This window comes from Caloenas nicobarica, chromosome 2, assembly GCF_036013445.1.
Source record: "Caloenas nicobarica isolate bCalNic1 chromosome 2, bCalNic1.hap1, whole genome shotgun sequence".
Lineage (NCBI taxonomy): Eukaryota > Metazoa > Chordata > Aves > Columbiformes > Columbidae > Caloenas > Caloenas nicobarica.
In genome coordinates this window covers 129,861,797-129,877,968 of record NC_088246.1, presented here as the reverse complement: position 1 = coordinate 129,877,968, position 16,172 = coordinate 129,861,797, and positions in this window count along the sequence as shown.

Genomic DNA, 16,172 nt, shown 5'->3' with positions numbered 1-16,172 from the left:
TTTATGTCTGCATGCTTGCTCTCATGTTTTCTCCTTTGGTTTCTTCCAGTTTCAGCATCTCTTGGATGACAAGGAGGACCATAAGCCTTTTCCTTCTTCCCCAGTAGTGTTTGAGGCTCAAAGTATTTCTTCTCATTTCTTAATATTTAGACTTTTTTGTGTTTGTGAGTGTTGAATAGTGCTACAGTTTTAATTAACGACAAAAGGTTCACATCACAAAAAGGCAGTAGATCAATACGTGGGCATAGCCATCAGATAGGACTAGGTATTCTCTGAGAATAAGATTCTTTATTGCAGAAAAATCTAACAGCCCACATATCTGTCTGCACAGATAATTTACATAGATATACCTCAATTGTTTCTGAAATTAATTGCAGATCAACAGTCATAATTTTGGTGCCCTGGGCTAGTATGACTGCAGGACATTGATTTATGTTATTGTAGTTGTATAACATTTTTGTAGATGAGGGAAAATACCTTATTGACAATCTAATCATATGAACAGTACTCCTGTTCCAAACTTTGGATGTGTTTAAGAAATAAATCCTTGTGTGTGGTCCTTCTTCCCTTTCCCTCCTCAGCAATGATTCTGTTTCTCTGGGGACAGAAGAAAGAAAATGCTGGAAACATAGTGGCCTGGAGAAATATAGTAGTAAGTCAGAGAAATAGCAGAAAGAAGGAGGAAAAACATGATAGACAAATCAAACTGAGTACTAACCTTCAGACAAGTTTCCCTGGATTTTACATTTATTATACTATTATGCAGATTTTTCACTTATAAAACCTCCATTCTGATGATTCAGCTACCATCTCTATACATTTAACTCCTTGAACTTTGTTGCAGAGCTCAAATGAGAAACAATGATGTAGAGGTTGTTCTTTACATAGCATCCAAAGTATTTATGAGCATAATTTTCCTCCATGATCATCACTTAGCTCTGCTGTTTGCCACAGGGCAAATGGTCCCCCCCAGTAAATTTTTAACCGTCACTGTGAGGAAGAAATAACAGTTTTGATTGTTAACATTTAAATTTTTCAATCCAGCATTAATTTACAAAATCCAACCATATATAAATTTGCCTGCTTAACTTACATTTAAAAAAAAAAGGGAGGGGGAGATGAAAAATAATTTTTAAAAGAACAAGTATTCCTAAATAAAAGGTATCAGTCACTGGCTTAACAATATTTTTCATGAAAGGATCAAATGTCCCTATCTCTGACAAGTGAAGATAATGAAATAATACAAACATGAGCTTTGTCCTTTGTTGCAGGGTCAGGAGATACAATCACTCACTTAAACTATTAAATGTAATGCATACAGGCATAGGGAGATGAAAAGTGCCAGTTTAAATTAGCTTGACCTGCAGTGTTGACTCCTGGACAGATGGCATAATATACCCTGACTTCGTTGCTGAGGCATTAGAAGTACACAGCAAGAGTCCATTGTGATATTAAGAAAAAGCTGAGAAGCAAACTCAGACTGAGAACCAAAAACCTGCTGGCCCCCTGTGAGGCTCTTGGCTTCCTTTTGCCAGACCTTTTACAATATAGAATGAAGTCTTCTCAGTTTTAGCTAAAGCGATACAGTGCTCAGGCAATGCGCGCTCATTTTCTACTTTGCCATCTACAGAGCAGCCTTCAGGATGAGATTCAGTCCTAAAGACGAGGCTGACAAAGGGAAAACCAGTCGAAGTCAATGTATTCTCTCCAGGAGAAGGAAAAGCTGACTGTACTCAAACCTCACTGTTTGACAAAGCTGGCAATCCCTTTAAGGAGGAGTGCACAAGCATAAAAATTAGGTAGGTCTGTAAATCCGCATATAGTATTTCTCATGAGACAGCAAGAGCCATCTAAACAAGCCTTTCTCCCCATAAATCTTTCTACTGTTAGCAGAAGCTGAAGGATCTCCCCCCCACACATAAAGCCCCATGTATTTTTTTAGTAGATTTTAAATTAGAAGAGAAACAAAGTGCTTATCCAACTTTCCTTTTGCATTCATTCTTGAAATTGGGAGGGATGTCTCTGAATAGATAATTCACTGTCTAACATCCTGAGAAACACAAGTAGGGGTACAGAGTGCGAAACACTAACAAAGTAGCTGGGTATATAAAAACAAAGAGCTGAAACCTAAGGGCACCTCAGCGAGTGAAAGGCAGCTAGGAAAGAAAAGCAATTAGCCATTTTTACAATGCATGAAAGTTGGCATCATGAAAATGGTTGGCTTCAAATATCAATTACTTATGTCCGTCTGTTTCTTCACCAGCAGAGGTTTGCAGCTACACACCTGGGGAATTTAGATTTTATGGGCTCTAAATGGTAAGGATACATCACAATACAAGTGCCCAGCATTCATCAAACAGGGTCACCCACAGTTCTAAAGGTCATCTGGGTTCTATTTTCTAATCTGGTCCCTTTATACAACTAGAGAAAATAATATCCCTGAAATCTCCTCATGCTTCCCTCTCCTGCAAAGGCAGAAAGCATAACAAAGGGCAAAGGAAGTTAAGAAAAGAGATTATGACATTGGATGAGTCTTGCAGGGAAAGGAGTTGTAGGATGCTCTATATGCCATGTTTGCTTTACTTTGAATAGCGCTGCCCAAGTTTCTTATTCTCTTTAGCCATTTTATGTACTGAGATAATCCTACAGGAAGCCAGATAGTGATTTGTTCCATAAAATGGATCCAATTCAAATTGTTCCTGCCAGTGACCACACTTTCCATTTTGTTTTGGGGCCATAGGACAATCTAGTTCTTTTCCCTCGCCCTTCAAAGTCTTTATTATTTTACAAACCATAAATTTAAGGAAACTCTCATTTAAAGGAAGAAAATAATTTTTAAAAAAGGAAAACATTTTGTCACCTACAAATCGGCTTAACATGAAACTACAATGATTCAACTTCAAAGCCTGGCAGCAATCTGTGGCTTTCATTATGGGCTGCACTACATTTTGCAGTTTCTCGAGGCACTTGCCTTTTAAAATTGTGTTCAGCTTTGTTACATGGCTTGCAGAAATTCTGCACACCAAGAAATCAAGTATAAAGTGTGGTTTATTTTCAGCACAGAACATCTCTTAAAGTATGAATGATTCCTTCAAACTTTTAAGTGCATAACAAGAGAACGATTTGTGTTCCCATGTCTGTTTTTCTCTAAATAGTTAGTCTAATAAAATATATTTAATCCTATGGATACTGTAGAAGTTTGCATTTAGCCTTCACCTACCTAAGGCATTCTGACACCTGCTTTGTTAACTCAAAGAACCCTCTTAAATTTAAATGTATTTAAGTACCAACACCAAAAGTGTTGGGCAGTTTCCATCAATCTCTGAAGAAAAAGAAAAAACAACACACTTTTATCTCCTTGACTAAATTTAATCATGCATATTAAAAATGTTGGCTTTTATGACTAATGGAAAGTCAAAATACTTTCTCAGTGTATTATTTTAAAGGATTTGCAATACAGTGGAGCTTTCTGAGCAATCACAACACTGTGCCTATATACCCTGCTTCTTATTTATACCCCGATAGCACCGAGGCGGTGGATAATGGCTCCACTGTTGCAGTTACTGTACTGACAAAAATTTTGCAGCAACCTTTGCCAAATGTACAGTGTGGGCTAATACTGAGCTGGAGCTGAAGGTCTAATCAGAGAGCACTCAGAGCAAGTGAGGGAATATTAAAGGCTCCCTTGCAGTTCAGAGCAAAGAGAGGCCTCTAAGTAGGGCAGATCTCCATTTCTGGCTGTCAGAAGGCTGAGTTGTAACATGAGCTGGGCTGCATTTGCTTTTCCATCTATATAAAAACCTTTTTGTTTCTTTTGTTATAAACTTAGACCTCCAGAATAAAGCCTGGAGGAAGGGGGGGCGGGGAAGGAACACTTGCTGCCTGAAAGCTGTAGTTTGCTGTTCAACCACCTTATGCAGCACACGGTTCCCAGATATCTGCCAAGCTTGCAGCAGCCCCTCTATGCCAGCTATAATCTCTTAAAAAAATAAAATACTTGTCCGTACCCAGAGAATCCAAACGAGTTCCTGCCCCCAAGGACTCCGCATTGCAGAAGGAAGACTAAAACACACCAGGAAGGAAGAGCAAGTAAAGTAGTTTCCTTTTACAATACTTCTAGAGTAAGTCAGTCCTTAGGAGACATTTTAAGATGGGAAGACTTTGGCTCATGGCAGAGAACAAATCAATAGGATGGGAACAGGGTAAGCATAATAAGACAGCTCTGCATTTGGTGTTACTGATGGCAAAGGGACCAAATCTTGGACAGAAGAAGGTAAAGATGAAGAGCCTATAGGAAGCTGTCTCCAGGGGCTGATACAGCTGTTAAGCACACTAAGGGAAAGTGGCTTGGTATTAAACAAGAATAATGTATTGATCATGCAAGAAGACCATATATTGCCACCTTGCTACACTTCAAAGAGATTAGAACAAGTAGAAGAATAAGTAGTAGGACATTACAAGAGTTAACATGTAAGCTGATGAGTGAAAGCACAGATGAAACTGTTCTAGTTTTCTGCAAGAGAGGACATATTTACCTCTTAGTTGTGCAGGGAAGAAGCAACACAAGCGGTTCTCAGTGTGGATCTGTTGGTGAAGGGAACTATGACGAAATTGCAAGACTTTACTCAGCTGAGACTTATGAGTAGTAACAAAAAACAGTGATCAGTTTTTATCATTGCTTTTACGAAGAACCCTTATCACTGCTCCCATTTTACAGAAGAAAGAAAAACGATGTATAGCTAAGTGATACAAATCACCCAGATCTGCCAAGGGGCAAGAACAGAAGCATGGTGCTTGGAAAACCCCACAGCATTTTACCCACGAGGCTGCATTCCCATGGAAGCCAAATGCAGCAGTGTCTGAAGGGAACAAAGAGGGAAAACTATTTTGCAATGAGCAATGTGGGACGCATGAGGTGAAAAAATGAACCTCCAGGTGAGACCTTCCTCCACTCATCCCCGATGAGCAGGCCGAGTGCTATATACGGGGACTAAAATAAAATCCATTCTCTCTCCAAATGTAAATTAAATATTCTTTAGCTATTCGTCTACTCTTGTTGGTTTATCTCGGGCCTGTAAAAACCCCTTTGCATAGAGAGGGAGTTGCAGTTAATAACCAACTACTAATTCACTGTTTAGGGCTGTACCTGTTTTACTATGCTACATTTAAATTGGAAGAAAGAAAGATGGATCTTTAAAAAGACCAACTCCAGTTTGGAAAGCAGTGATAAGATTACATTTCTGTGTTTTGTATGAGCTCTATAACGTAAGCTGCTGAAGGAATCAAGCAAAGTTTACAAAAGATAAATAGCCAACAAATTTCAGAGATCTCCAGAGTGATAGAAACTCTTATTTTTCCCTTATCTGTACCCTCACATATGCCTTCTCATTTAAAAATTATACAGGAGAGTTCCTCATCACAAACACTTCAGTCATTACCTATATTGTAGATTTTTAAGGCTACATTTTTAAAGGGGAGGAGGAAGAAGCAAGTGATGTGGGAAGTAGCTACCATATTTGATAGTACTGAAGGTGGCAGTTATTCAGGGATTAAGTATACAAACAGCTCTGTCATATAAAATATTATAGCAAGTAGTATATTACTGCACACGCCAGTGAAAAACCTACTCAGAAAAACATGAAAAGTAGGGTAAACACATATATGTATGTTGAGGAAGCTAGTGAAAATATGAAGGTGAACACGAAGGAAGAGCCCTGTTGCTCAGAACCTGAAAACTGTGCAACATCTCCCACCACACTCTGCAAGCCCTCAGTGCTTATGGAAAATATAAGGGCTGAATGCTCATAAGGTCTGAAAGAACTTAATACAGCTGTGGCGAAGATAACGTTTGGATGATAGATCTGCCATGTCTTGCTCCATTTGAACCTCTCTGCTTCCCCCACCACCGGAGCAGAAGGATCTAGGGCCGAGGAGCTGCAATGGTCTGAGGTGAGAGAAAAACAATGGGAGAAACTGTTCTCTTTTCCTTGCCTTCTACAAATCTCACAGGGGCCCAGAAACCACATTTTGTATCAGATTTTGAGGGCTGAGTTCTCAGCCAGTGTTCTGTAAAACATGCTTTTTCATGTCATAAAACCAGAAAAAGCCAACAGCTCTAACATTTTTAATTCTATTCTGTTAGAACAGGCTTATTCCTATTTTCACCTTAGTTCCCTTTTTTTTTTTTCTTTAATTGTTCCAAAGCCTATAGTGGCAAGTTTGACATTTGGACAGGTTTCAGTATGAAATTTTATAGCTGAGATAATATAAACCTCTGTAAAATGAAGTAGCAAAATGCTGCCAATTAGCTTTAACAGTAAGTGGAAAGGGGGACATTGCTTCTGAAATAAGCCCTTTTTCTCTAGTTGCTATTAACAAGTGCTGAAAGAGATTACTTTTTATAGGTGCTATTTATCTTCTGCTTCTCCTTGCCATTGATTTATAAATACATAAATAATATATAAAACATATCTAAGTAAAATATTTAATAGCAAAGACATAAGCAAAGTCTCAGAGTCAACTGTCATACTGCTTTTCAGTAGCACAATTCCATTCATTTAATTGACCTATTCCTGATTTATAAGCCACAAAAGCAGAGCAGAATCTGATCCACAGAGCAATAGGATCTTTCTCTGTAAAATTTGGTTTTAAATGTTAAATAGTCAGTGCCGCAATGATCAAAAGACGCCACAACAGTAGCAGCATCTCTGTTATTCTGAAATTTTCTTGCTTGTAAACTTCAGACAAAACCTCTTTTTGTTTGTTGATGTGAGCATTTTAACAGGAAACAGGAGTTCAGCCACTAAAAAGCACTTTTTTTCCGACACAAATTTCACCATTGTACTGTGATTGACAGCCATCCCAATGTCTATAAACAACCTACAAGCCTCCCAAATTGACCATTCAGTTCCTGCGTCCAACAGTTAAACACTGAGCATTTTTTTGCGCTCAATAAAATTCCTTTTCATTTCACCCTGGGTTGCCATGTCTCTTCAAACAGAGACAGAAAAGCAGTGCTCTGTGTCAGACAGATTTTAATTTTCAGTCCTCATCCATTCGTACAATGTAGACACAAGCAAACAAACCCTACCCAAAGCCTAGCAACCCACAGTTTAAACAGCCAATGCGTATGAGCTACGGGATGAAGGCCTGGACCTGTTCACACATGAATAAAGAAGATTAAGATTTTCTTTCAAAGACATGAAGCCTTTTTGACAGCCTGTGTCAACAGCGCTGTCTGCCTCTCAATGTGAAACAGTCTTCTATCACAGGTTCCCACAGGGAGGTCTTGCTTATTAGCATGCTTTACACTTCCATTCCTTGTCAGTATTTAATTTAAGAATAAGGGTCTAAAGTTTTGCAAACTCTTACTTACCCACAATGAAAGGATAACTTACTGGAGACACTGAAAGGAAACACCAGCTAACATGAACACCTACAGGGTACACTTTAAAAGAGGATAACCTAGAAGGGAAAAAAAGCAGTGGATACAGTCATGTTCTCTATTTGCCACCTCAGGAATATATCTGCAAACTTGTAATCACAGAATACATTTTTTGGGGGGGTTACTTTTGTAGAATTCCCATCAGCCTACATTGTAATTGGAACACACATACTGCTGTGCAGGGCAGTATTTCAACTAAAATTTTTGACATAAAACCAAAAAAATCCCCATCCAAACAGCAACAATAACATTGACAGGGTTCATACATAAGCCCAAAACTGGAAGAGATCTCCAAAGTCACCAAACTTAGTCCACTGCCATCACAGTCAATATGACACATAATCCTCCTCAAAAAGTGACCGAGCACTCTTCTAAAACAACAGCGTGCACAGCAAAAAGCCAAACCTATGGTTTCCACTGAAAAGAAAGATTAGTCCTGGCTGAAACAATTTAGATTCCATTTTTCTGAATGAATGACAGCACTATGTCACTATTACATACTGATGGTATCGTATTGTTTAAAATCAAAATATTCTAAGACTCCAATCTTGCAAACACACTTAGGGAGCTGTTTAGATAAAGAAGAGAGTGGTCGCAGTGAAGGTAATTGCAATGTGCAGATGTAGAGCACATGCAGCTTTCAAAATTAAAGTTTAAATTTCTGGAGCTAAAAGTAATAGGAAAAAGTATACCTCCTTCAATATTGCTGTAACTTTTGTTTTCAAAAACAAAAGAAAATGTTGAGGGCTGTATTAGATCACTGCTTGGGTACAACTACAGATTTGTTATCAGTTTGATTATCTAGCTTACCATTAAGAATTTATTTTGAAATTATCACATGAGAACATTAGAATGTTCAGGGCAAAAAACTGTTTCAACAAGGAACTGATTATGTCTCAGTGAAGTAAGTGGGAAAAGCTCCAAATTTATCTCAATATTGGACTTAAAACAACATGATTAAATGAGAACAGTCCTGAAAGCCAAGTCGTAACCCGTATCATGGGAAGCAAGATCTCATGCAGGAAAATTATAAAGATTTTTTTCAGAAATTGCTACGATTTTTCTTGAGGTTCAAAATACTTTGCCTCTGTATTTTTAATTGATTTTTTAAATTGTGCAGCTGAAACAAAAGGAAATGAATGTTTCGTGGCTCTGATGTAAAATTCAACACAAGATACAGAAAAGAGCTGAATTACCTTGTAACTAGAAATAAACAGCTGAGACAAGGAAGGATAACTAGGATTACATGGATCAACATTTAATGCATCAAAAATCTTTCTTTAAAGCTACGTACTGTACACAATAATGATTCATGGTCTCTCACAAGTATCTGCTTAGCAGATGCTTTTTAACAGTATTCCTGATTTCTTCCCTGCTGTCTGAAAATTGTAATTGAGTGTGTGAAAGCTAACACAATTACACCAAAGATGCACGTCCTTTTATCCTGGTTTAGTACATCCCAAATAAATATTCCAGCTTTTTAATTAGTTATTTTTAAAGCAGTACACTTTGACTTCTATAATTTGATTCTAGGCAACATTTCTTTCAAGCAAGTCTGTGACTTAGTGCATTGCAGTTATAATTCATAACATATTTAGTTTTGTTCTCGAAGATACATATTTGTTTAACAGAAATATATGTCATTTCAAGTTTAATTTGCTGAAGTTAAATTTGTCTAGACATCTAGAGAAAAATTACAGAGATCGAAACACAAAGTTAAATAAGTAAAGAAGATGTACAAATACTGTATGTGTGCAAGAGTCTGGATTTTATTCTCTCCAATGCCAGTTATTTATAGGTATTAATTCTGAGAAGGAACACTAGGTTCTAGGAACAGTTAGTGGCAGGCCTATAAATAAAGCATGATTTCCACTACGAAAGCAAAAAAACCCCAACGAATAAAATTGTTGATTTTTATTTTCTGTCCTGTTCTTTAAAGTTATAACATGAAAAAATGAAAGCATACATCCATGCCTTTGGATCTTCTTTTCCCCCTCCCCCCCACAAATTAATTTATTCAATGACTCTCAGGGTCTCAGGATGCAGTCTTTTGTTTTGCTTTGTTTTATTTGAGACCGATGCATTACTGGGAATCAAACAGACTTTCTATAATAGTTTTAGATGTACAGTGTGTATTATTTGCAAGAAACACCCTGAAAGCAGTTTAGGGAACCCTGCATAGTTTCACTCACAGGCAGGGACTCATCTGAGCCATTACATTTGTTAAAAAAAAAAAAAAAAAAAGAAAAAAAAAATAATTGTTCTCAGTTATTCAAAAAAGGGAACTGTAGTGATTTCCTGACATTTTTGTGTTAATTCTCATCACCGAACTAGCTGCATAACGAAGTTCATAAGTTCATCAGCAGAGAAATTTCACAAAACCTTGTGAAGCTGCCTTTCGACATGGCTGCCATCTCCCCTTATTCCTTCCCAGTTGACTTCAGTGAGCTGTGATTTTGAAAACGGTATTTCTAACCCTCTGTTCTTAATTGGATTCTCTTGTCTCCATCTCCTAACCAGTTAGGAGGTCATCCTTCTCCCTGGGGGCATCTGGCTTCACTGTCATGGAGCACAATGGGAAATAGCCACGCTTCAAGCTATTGTCAGCAAGTTTCTCTGAAGCATAGGATTTGAGGGAACAGTGGTGGTGTTATTTCATAACTTTCAGTTACAGCTGGCGGGAGTAAATGTGACCACTTATGTAAAATACTTCTCAGAAGTCCTCACGCATGCTAGATCCACTTGATAGAGCAGGCAGAAAAGAGGAAGAAACATGTTTTAAGTTTGTGCCCGAGTGACACAACAGAAAATTTAGGAATGTGTGTTAGGGGATGGGGAGTTGAGAGACATGGGGCAAAAGCTGGCAGATGGGAGGAGGAGGAAGTATGGGTATTGCTTGACTATGAGCAGCTATTTGCACTCATTTTATTTATGATATCTTTGGGAGATACTAGTGTAACATACAGGCAGAACAGGTAGCCACCAAAGGCAAGAGTTAGCAAAATTTGTGTGTGACTGAAACGTTCTGGCAGTTTCAGACATTTCAGTCATCCAAGAGAAATCCAAGCCCTGGTCAGGTATCAGGTATTTGATAGGACAAGGGGTAATGGTTTTAAACTAAAAGAGGGGAGATTCAGGGTAGACATGAAGAAGAAAATTTTTACAATGAGGGTGGTGAAACACTGGCCCAGGTTGCCCAGAGAGGTGGTAGATGCCCCATCCCTGGAGACATTCAAGGCCAGGCTGGACGGGGCTCTGAGCAACCTGATCTAGTTGAAGATGTCCCTGCGCATTGCAGCGGGGGGTGGACTAGATGAGCTTTGAAGGTCCCTTCCAACCCGAACTATTCTATGATTCTACAGTCAGGAGCATGTACCCATGCTTCAGCTCTCAAACTCAGAGGCAGCACCCTCACAAAGAAGTGCTCTTACCAGCACTTTACACAGACATGCCAGGCTGTCCCACAGACCGTGAAACTCCACGGTCAGAACCCAACTGTTACTGTATGGTATGTGTGGGACAAAATTAGGGTGAATTGGATGTTCTAATATTGCTTTCTGTAACTCAGTATTTGTAAAGCGGATGGCTCATATGGTTCACAGGGTTTCTTCTTTTTACTTTGATCCACATATGGCACACCCACACATGCCCGGGGGCGGGAAAATCAAACCAACAAACAAAAAAACCCACATTCTGATTAAGGTTTTGTTTTTTCTTAATGATTTATCAAAATGGTGAAGTATTTAAACTCAAAATCAAAATCACTTATTCTGAGATGCTATTGCAGTACCTTATATCTTTTTCCATACACTGTATCCCCTGCGCAAGCCACCACTTAAACTGGAGTTCCATAAGTTTCTCCCTGGGTGCAAAGGCCATGAGACTGTAACACCCTCCAGCAGCTTCTAAGGGAATCTGGGGTTGGGAACTGGAATGTTTCTGCATCCCCAAATGGCATCTTACAGGCAATCATCAGGTTTCAAACTGGCATGACATCAAAGTGAGCAGGATTCGTGCCCCTCAGAGCTAGTGCTCCCTGACACCCACAGTTCATAAACAATATTTCACTATTCACTCTCAGTCAATATTTTCAAAGGTAGTTTTAGAAGCGATCGTATTCCAAACATAACTGAAACTACCCTACTGTTCTAGGATGTCCCCCTGCATGAATGGTAACAATTGCGTGGCACCTCCAGAGTGCCCAGCTACAGGCACATGACATGAAATGTGAGGCTGCTCTGTTCAATTTATTATCATATCACAATCCTCAAACTTTACCTGGTGGAATTGGGAGCATGGGCCTTCTTCTTGTCTTATTCAGGATTGCTCAGACTGTGAACATGGCCCAAAGGGTTAGATGATCTAGCTGGTATCTCAGTGGACAAGCATCTGTCAGGCCAAAATTAAGAGAGAATTTCTCCGCTCTTGTTAGTGTAAGGCTGGTTGGCCATTGTGACAAGGGACAGTAAATTTCTCCTGAAGATTTTAGTGCAGTACTGAACGGCCATCCCAGGGTGATACCTAACAAATTATGGCACCTGTAGAGAAATGATTTTGTAGAATGAATTAGTATGTTGGGCCCAATTCAATGTTAGCCCTCAATCCATAATATTTCAAAATCCTATGGCAGGATATGTTCTGTGATCAAACAGATTCCGAGTTGTTCCAGTAGTTGTTACCCTCACCACAAAGGCAAACAAGGCAAAAAGCTGTTGCCTAATGTTTTCGCAATTTACAGCGTGTTCAACATTCATTCAGTTTACTCATCTTGTTCCTAATCCTAAAATACCCAGCTTTAAAGCATGGTATTTTGCAGATTTTTACAACTTTATAACATCCGCATGAAAAATTGTGGGAATACTTTAACCCAAGTTCCAAAATTATACATGATTTAATAAGGGAGTTGTTTGTGTTGGTCAAACAACAGTCAGCTATTGAAAACAGATTCAAGGAGGATAAATAGCTCTAGTATTTGAATTATTTAAGTTTATTGCATTGTCCCTAAATACATTTAAATATAAGTTATTAAATTAGTTTACTAGGCTAGCTTAGTGTTACAAATCTGTATTTGGGGACTCTGTATAGTTTTTAATGACACAGAGCTAAACCACCTTTTATTATTTTCAAATTAACCTGTTCGAAGAGAAACTAATAAACAGGAACAGCAACAACAGGCAATGTTAAACAGTTCTTAATGTGTTTATCTGAGAGGTTTTCCTGTCTGTAAATACAATTACATATGCATTGCTGAAGACGATAGACTGTGATAAAGCTTTCATAACTATGACTCCACTTAACACAAGTGATCATATGTTTATGCTAAATTTTTCAGTCTAGCCTAGATTTGGTCAGTTTAGTACCAGAAAAGTTACTTAAGGTCCTGAAAGTAGTACAGAGTGATCTCTCTTTGTGAAATCATTTATTTTATGGCTCCTGCTCCATGTAAACTGTTTTCTTTGCAATTTCAATGTAGTTTTAAAAAGCCATAGTAAAATACAGTTCCTGCTCCATCATGCCAACAATCTAAACTATCAGAAATCTATTGGATAAAACATGCAAACAGGAGACAATAGTTAATATTGAGGTATCAGCAATTAATGACCTTTTTACACATAGTTCTTTCCCATGCACTTTTCTACAAGTAGCTCCTCTATAGACTAGTGAGCGCATAGATCGTCTTTACAAAGAATTGACAGCAGATGAATAATAAAGAGCACATAGGAGTGGGATGGGTGTAGGAAGAGGAAAGAAAATGATGTACAACCATTAGCATGGGCTCTCTCACTTAGAGAACACATAAGAAGGCAGATGTCATGCATTTGCTAAAGTATATTTCCACCTGTTCTCTATTCCCCATCCTCACATCCTCACACACATCTCTGCATTCCTTCACCAGGGCAGAGGAGAGCTTAGCTGTGTTAATATCAGAGTTGGGAATTTCCATCCAGTGTTCATTTTTCTGTGAGACAACATATTCTTCTCTCTTTCAGAAACACTTGGCTCACTAACAGGAGAATGTGACAAAATTTGGGTAAGAAGGTATCCAAGGTTTATAGCCCATAGAGCCAACTCTTCCCACAGCTCTGTGCCAGCCTCCTAGCAGATGTTGTTCTGCAAGCAGTGCCAGAGTCCAACTGCTGCTCCTGTTAGAAAAAGCCATTCAGCTCACCTGCTGGAGACAGGAGCTTTGCTATGACTACTTCTGCAGCCAGCTCATTTACTCTAACTAGAACAATCCAATCTCTCCCCCTGGGTTAAAGGACCCAGGACCATAGGAGACGCAGATGCCTGACTGGATAATTGAGACCTGAGCATGGCTAGACAGGAATTGCAGCCACCTGGTTTGCACACAGACGCAGCTTTTCTCCTGCCAGGGAGGCAGGCTCAATGCAGGCTTCTCAGAAAACATCATTTCATCAAGTGCCAAACACCCAGCAGTGGTACACTTCCTTCTGTTTTTCTCTGCATTACAAAGCAAATGGTCTGATTTCTGCCTTTCCAGAGGCAAGGCTAACTGTGAATCTGTAGAGCAGCAACACAATGTGTTGAGAACAGATATCAGACAAGGTAAGAGCAAAGGCAGGCACGTTGATGCTTCTTCCTCTGCAGTCGTCAGCAGGCATGGAGATTTGAGCAGTTCTCTTCCAGAACAATGCCGAAGCTTATGTGGCATGGCCACAGCAAGCCATATAAGTGGTGAATCAAGCCTGACCCATACCCTTTAGGGTCATAAAAATATAATCATTACAAGTAATGAGGTCCCAGATTAGTATCACTAAAATCTTTGGCACTCCTACTTATCACGGCTCTTCCAACACCATACGCAAGTTCTTGTTTAATACTGACTTACACAAAGGTGTATCTTACATTCAAGAGATAACACAAACCTTTCTCCATAGTTTTGAGGTTTGTTCTTTCCAGGTTCCAACAAGACCTTGTCATAAATTATCAGATAGGATGGGATCACAGTGTGACTGAGGATAGTCATGAGAAATCTGAAGTTGTTTGGTAGGTTTAGTAGAATAGCAACAGAACACAGCTGAAGAATACAGTAACACAAATCATAAAGCCTTATTGTCAGTACTGGAAAAATCAAATTTTATGTGACTAACCCCACCTTTAACAAAACACTAACTTTTTCCACAAGTGAAATATTGGGTGATTTGGTTGTTGGGAGTGGGCTGAGGTCTGATATGTCTGGTTAGTCTTTGGTGGGTAATTCATTTGGATCCTGAACACCTAAACCAGATGTTTGTATTTAATAGGTCAGTGAGTCTCATAAGCAAGTCATTATTTAATAGTAGAATTGGGTATTTCAACATCTCTCTCTCCTTTTCCACTACCAAGTAGACATAGTGTCACACATACATACTTTTATCACTTGTGTGCAGCATACTGTAGGCATTTAATAGCTTTAAGAGTTCTGCGTAGAAGACTGATGTAATTTTTTGCAGTTTATGAGAGCTCTAACTGTAGGTTTATGGGATACAAAGGTTTAAGTATTCTATGTCTGGGGCAGATTTGAAGGTGAAGCAAAGAAAGTCGTAGTAGGAACATAATACAAGTGTGACACAAATACCACAACAGTCATCTCTTATGTCCTCCTCCTGATTAATTTGAGTTATGGTTGTATTCATTAAATTGCATTCACAGCTAAAAACTCTACCAAGCCTTTCTTGAATGTGAATCTGGGGTGAATTTATTGGGGTAAGTCTGAGTTCCATGTCTTTTTTTTTCTTTTCAAATGTTCATTTTCTTCAGTGGATTCTTTACTCCAGTGTAATAGAGTAGGCTTTGGCCCATCATACTCTGTTTCAAAGATTCCAGAGTTTTCGAACATAAGGTTGTAAGTGAATCTGTGATATCCATAATTTGTGAAGAAATCTATTTACCAACCAAATTCAGATATATGTACAAATGGCCTCAAAACTGCCACAAAAAACCCCAAATAATTGCTATTCTTAACACCAAATTTATTTATTTTTAAATGTTATAGGATAAAATGAAATTTTTAATGGTACCTTTAATCAGAAATGTATCTTTCTATAATCCAGAATTTTAGAATAAGATAACCTCCTGCTGAATTTACATCTAAAGACAGGTTATCAAATAAAAGAATTGTCCATTAATATGAAAGAACAGTTCCTTTCAGATACACAATGTAATTTAAATTAGATATTTAAATCCAGTAATATAACTGTAACAGGTAAACATTGTTATATAGTATCAATAAATAGTTAAATGTTGACAAATTATTAAATACGGAATAAATTCATTGTAATCTCCAAGCTCACCACAAGTTAAACATGAATGGCAACAATGCCTAATTGCCCAATTTTTTTCCCCAGTAAAATTCTATTTTGAGTTGCTCAGAACTTTGTCATATTTCAGTTATTCATGCTGAAGTATGTCCTGCTGTTTGCTTGCTTCAGGCTGAGTTCTTCTAGAGTGTCATCTTAAATGGTTCACCCATTTCCAGGAATAGTGATAAGATTTAAATGGTGCTGTCCATGTAAAAATGCCTCCAGCTGCCTCATGAAGGAATTGTAGCATCCATGCTGCTTGCAGCAGGGGCATGAATCTGCTCAGTAGGATTCTCCCTACAAAAATCTATGGCAAGTAAAAAGTTGATGGAGATAGCTCACATTGCTGATGAATGCACAGTGCTACAAGCTCAGCACAGTCAGCTAGAGTCTGGCAGCTAAATTCTCCGAGGATCCTCTGGGCC